A 5,847-nucleotide genomic window follows, 5' to 3' on the forward strand; every position below is an offset into this window, starting at 1 on the left:
ACTCATCCTTCTTTTTATTTGCTTGTAGGTTCAGCAAGCCTGGCAGTGGCAGCATACCGCTGTACTCTGTAATTTACAAAATACCACACTGAATCAATTGATTCTTTCTTTGTAATCTGTTGCATTTGTACTGCACCAATATTATCATATGGAATTAACTCTTCCATCTTTGACTCTAACTGCAGGTAAAAATAATTTTTATTCCTTTCGCTTTCTTTAACAGTATATTGGTAGTATACCCCCAGCAGCCACTTTTTACAAGCTACCAATCAAGCGTAATTAAAATCAATTGTTTTATTTCTTTGATAATGAGTATCTCATGTTCTACTATGGAGGCTTGTTTTTCAGCCCCAATTCCCTCTTATAATTTAGGGATTGATATCAGTTACCCTTTCTGTTACAAACTAACATTTTTCAATACCTGTGCTGGATTTGTAAACTTGATACTTATATCTGGATTTTGTTTTTGATCTTTGTAGCGCTTGTCTACCTCCATCTATGCCCTGCCTGGGGCTGGGTTGTTTTTAGCATTTGATCCTGTCACCCAATTCTTGCCACCTATTTCACCATCTATTGGCTTGTGGGTTGCGATGCCGGGAATGATTATACCTGGGTAAGCATAGTACCTCCTTGAACTGAGCGAATTGAGACCAATTTCATACTTAATGTTCTGAAATTTATGTGTATCCAATTGTATGGCATAAATGTATTTTCTGTATTCTTAAACCTTTTTTTGTGTTTATGTTCATGTTAGTTGCATACTCCCCTGAAGAAGCAAAAACGCGAAACATGTCGGGAGGACACATGATCATTCTCAGCAACTAACATTTTCAGGATCCCCTATACTTTGTGTCATGTAATCTTTTGTATAAAAAGTGTATTTGTTATTATATTTTTGCTATTTTGGTTTTTCCAAAATAATTTTAACATATTTCCAATATTAAAGCTATGAATTCTTTTTTAAGAAATCTCTGTTTCTTTATATAGTGTACCGTAAAAAAATCCCCTGCCCCCCCCCCTTTTCCTATTCTTGGATACAATATTTATAGAATTATTAGGGGATGAGGTACCTTTAACAGTAATGTGTCTCTGGGATAGTGTGGACCAACTTATTTCTATTGCAGTTTATTGGCGTTTGGGCGTTTTTTGTAAAAGCCCATAAACTCCACTCTATGTTAGCCTATGTGTCCATGCACACATGGACGTTTTTCAGCTTTAATGAGCAGTGGAGTTTATGGGCTTTTTTCTGAACGCCAGAAATTCGCGTTCAAAGTGCCGTTTTTCAGCGGCAAAAAACGACAAACGCTCATTAATGCTCATTAACGCTCATTAACGCTCGTTCATTAGTGTTCGGCATTCTATTTTTCAATGCATTGTGGGATTTTTGGAGTGTCCTCTGTGTATTTTTATAAAAAACGCCCATTAACGCTAACGCTGTAAAACGCTCATTAACGCTAGTATAAAACGCTGTTAAAAGCAGGTTTTTCAACCAGCGTTTTCTGCCAGCAATCTGGCGTCCAGAAATAGCTTTTTTGAGCTTCAGTGTGCATGGAGCCTTAACATAAAAAATGTTGTCATGCCTATGTGTCACCACTGGGGGCTATATTGAGCTCTCACCGCCTCATGCTGGAAACAGCGCTGTGTCAGAGAGCCGAAATGCTTCCTCCTCCTCCAGCCGAACAGTAGATCCTCCGGTAAGCTTAAGGGGGGGTTTGTCTCCCCCGCTTATCACCCCCCCCCATGCCGATACTCTCCCCCTCATGGGGTAGAAGTGCTCGGATTCGGGTTTTTTTAGAACAAAAAATGGGACAGAAAGTGCGATCAACACACCGCTTGGCAGCTTGTAGACCCCTCCCCCCCCCCCCACACCATGCTTCTCTCTGTAGGTCTGAGAGGGCCTGTAGTCCACGGCTCCCGCAGGAAAACCCTTCTTTTTTAAAAATAGAGGGTGGAGCCGTAGGCAATGAGTGGGGTGGGGCATAGCGGAATCGGCGTTCTCCGATGCCAGGTGCACGAGGAGGCAAGTTTTTAAAAGCACACTGTGTGCTACTGCAGGCTGTGGAGGGACACAAGAGCAAAGAGGTGGCATTATCAGGTTTGGGGACATGGGCATTTCCTTTGACAAATTGTTACTGCTGCATCAGGCTGGGCATTAATAGCAGCAATTTTGCTGGACTATATACCTAGCAGTATATGCATTCCTTCTGGTAGTGCCTCTGCTTTGTGCATCAGGCTATGAGCATAAGGGGACAAGGAACACCTCAAAGGGTTCTAGAGGATTGATTGTTTTACGGCAACCTAAATCCATGTCTAAGAAAATGTCATCCTCCTCAGAGTGAAGCGGCCAGTCAGAGTGAGCCATCAGGGGGGACTGGTGTTGCAGCAGCTCTGGACACTTCAGCCCCTATATTTATTACTCAGGAGTTCTTCTACCTTTTTAAGTTTGGAACAGAAGATTGATGCTATGTTCGCTTCCCATAGTGGGTCCAAGCGTAGCAGATCCCCATCCATTGCTCAGGACCCTCATTCTGAGGAGCAAGGGGCAGGAGATCATGAAGTTCTTTCAAAGGATCAGGAAGACGCTGCTGTCTCTTCTTCCGAGGATCCTGGTATAGAGGGAGTAGTCTCACAAGAAAGACTGTTGGTACACTCCATTACTAAGTTGGTTCGCTCAACTTTTTACTGCCTGTAGCACAGTCTATTGATGAGCCCACCTCTGGTTTGCCTCCCAATCTGTGAGCTGATGCATTCTAAATGGGAGAACCCAGATAAACAGTTTTTTCCTCCAAAAAAGTTTTCTATACTTTATCCTATGGAGGAGGAATTCTATAAGCAATGGGGGATTCCAGCAATTTGATGCTGCGATATCCTCGGTAAATAAAAACCTCACTTGTCCTGTAGACAATGCGCAAATGTTGAAGGATCCAACAGATAAAAATTTGGAATTTCTTTTTAAGAACAACATTGCTTTTGCAGGTTCAGTTCTGCAGCCGGCTCTTGTGCCAATTGGAGTATCTCAGTCCATAAAGGACCATTTTGTGGAGATACTCAAGATTATTCCTGATCAGCGGGCCCAGCAATGGGCCGGCATATCAGAAGAACTAGGTTTTACAATGGATGCTATGAAATATTCTATTATTCAAGCCTCACAGCTTATGCTAGGGCTGGTACATATGCGCAGAGTCTTATGGTTGAAAAATTGGTAAGCCGAAGCGCCATATAAAAATTTCTTGGCCAGTCTCCCATTTCATGGTGAACAGTTGTTTGGAGGCAATTTAGATAAGTATATCCAAAGGATTTCTAATGGGAAAAGTTCTCTTTTACCAGTAAAGAAGAAATTTAAAAGTTTTTTCCTTTAAACGTGCATCTTCTCCAGTGCCAGAAGCATCTGCCTCCAGACAGTCTCAACGTCCTCCACCGTCGAGCTCAGGAGGAAGACCTCAGGGGCAGTCCCAGGGCCAAATGAAGGGGCGCCCCCGCTCGCTCGGGAGGGGGGAAGGCTTCTACAATTTTCAAAGATCTGGCAAGAACATTGTCAAGACAGATGGGTGGCTTCCTCAATTTCTCTAGGTTACAAACTAGAGTTCCGAGAATTCCCGTCTCCCTGTTTTTTAAAATCAAACGTTCCCAGAGATCCAGGGAAAAGGAAGTCTCTCTTTCTGGCTCTGGATCATCTCTTGCCTTAGAAGGTGATATCAGAGGTTCCCACAGAAGAGCAGGGATCAGGGTTTTATTCAAAACTCTTCATGGTACCAAAACCAAACAGAGAGGTAAGACCCATTCTACATCTCAAGGATCTGAACCGGCACCTGAATATCCGTTCCTTTCAAATGGAGCCAATTCAATCGGTTGTCTCCATTCTACAAGAAGGAGAATTTTTGGCATTGATCAATATCAAAGTTGCCTATCTCTACGTGCCAGTATTTGCCGCTCATCAGAAATTTCTACGCTTCGAGGTAGAAAATCGTCATTTTCCATTTGTGGCTCTGCTGTTCGTTCTAGCCACCGCACCGCGATTGTTCACAAAGATCCTGGTGCCTCCTTTAGCCAGGTTAAGGGCTCAGGATATAACAATTCTAGACTACCTAGACTATCTGCTTTTATTAGATCAATCAGTCACTTGTCTAAACCAAAGTTTAATCTCAGCCGTAAACTACCTAGAATTCCTAGGCTGGATTCTCAACCTAGAAAAATCCTCCCTCCTTAAAGCTGTAAAGGAGATTACAGTACTTGGGGCTTAATCATAGATACCGTTCAAAAGAAGGTATTCTTACCCCAGGCAAGGATCAGCTCCATAAAGTAACTGATTTGACTTGTCAAAACAAAGAGAAATCCTTCCATTCGGCTGTACATGAAATTGTTAGGGAAGATGGTGGCCTTCTTCGAGGTCGTTCCTTATGCGCAGTTTCATTCAAGACTGCTACAAAACGGCATTCTGTCGACCTGGACCAAGAAGGTCCAGGCTTTGGACTTTCCAATGCACTTCTCTCCCGAGGTGCGTCAGAGCCTTAATTGGTGGTTGATATCAAGCAACCTTCAACAGGGAAAATCCTTTCTACCAGTATCCTGGAAAGTGGTAACTACGGATGCCAGCCTTCTGGGCTGGGGAGAAGTTATGGAAGAGGCTTCTGTCCAGGGGAACTGGTCCAAGTCAGAAAGGACCTTACCCATCAATATTCTAGAAATTCCAGCAGTACGTCTGGCCCTAGAGGCCTGGATGCTCAGATTACGAAATTGTCCTGTCAGGATTCAATCCAACAATGCCACGGCTGTGGCTTACATAAATCACCAAGGGGGCACAAGAAGTCGTGCAGTACAAAAGGAGGTGAATCATGTTCTATCTTGGGCAGAAAGCAACATTCCTTGCCTATCGTCGATTTTTATTCCAGGGATCGAAAATTGGCAGGTGGACTACTTGAGTCACAAACAATTGTTTCCGGTAGAATGGTCCCTTCACCCCGACATCTTTCTGTTGATATGTCAAAAATGGGGTGTTTCGGACAAGATTCTGTTCGCGTCCAGATTCAACAAAGTCCACAAAGTAAAGGACAGGTTTTCATTTAAACCAGGGTATTGTTCTGCCTTCCTTTTTCCCAGAGCCTCGATCTAGGGAAGAGAAGTCACTACATTCCCTTGTAGTGAGAGCGGTCAAGGTCTATTTAAAGGAAACCGCTCAGATTCGCAAAAAATTTTGTATGTACTGCCAGAAGGTCCTTAAAGAGGACAGGCAGCATCAAAATCTACTATTCCCAAATGGATTTGTCAAGTGATTGTTGAATTTTATGGTCTAAAGAGGAAAATTGCTCCTTTTCATGTTAAAGCGCACTCCACCAGGGCTGTTAATGCTTCTTGGGTGGTGCATCACCAGGCCTCCATGGCCCAGATCTGCAAGGCCGCAACTTGGTCTTCAGTCCATATATTTACCAGATTCTATCAAATCGATGTAAAAGGTCATGAGGATATTGCCTTTGGGCGCAGTGTACTGCAGGATGCAGTATGAGTCCTCTAGTCTCTTAATGCCCTACTTTTTTGTTGTGTCTCCCTCCCTTCAGTTGCCATTGCTATGGGACATCCCACATAGTAACTACTATGGCTCTGTGTCCCCTGATGGATGAAAAGAAAATAGGATTTTTTAAAACAGCTTACCTGTAAAATCCTTTTCTTTGAAGTACATCAGGGGACACAGAGGTCCCTCCCTTCTTTAGTATACACGTATATTGCTTGGCTACAAAACTGAGGTACTCCCAGTAGTGGGAGGGGTTATATAGGGGGGGCACTTTTTGTCTTAGGGAGTGCCAGTGTCCATCACCTGAAGGTGGCCTATAACCCACATAGTAACTACTATGG

The 5,847-nt window shown here is 43.3% G+C and overlaps 1 long non-coding RNA gene across 1 annotated transcript; it reads left to right on the top strand.

Moving 5' to 3' along the window:
• Window positions 1–489: 489 nt before the first annotated feature.
• Window positions 490–958, top strand: LOC143942241 (uncharacterized). The gene is made up of 2 exons (XR_013264734.1): window positions 490–613; window positions 755–958. It is a non-coding gene; the product is annotated as an uncharacterized LOC143942241 (long non-coding RNA).
• The last annotated feature ends 4,889 nt before the right edge of the window (window positions 959–5,847 follow it).

Source organism: Lithobates pipiens, unplaced genomic scaffold (genome assembly GCF_037356315.1).
Source record: "Lithobates pipiens isolate NorthernLeopardFrog02 unplaced genomic scaffold, aLitPip1_a1.2 Scaffold_10, whole genome shotgun sequence".
Taxonomy (NCBI): Eukaryota; Metazoa; Chordata; class Amphibia; order Anura; family Ranidae; genus Lithobates; species Lithobates pipiens.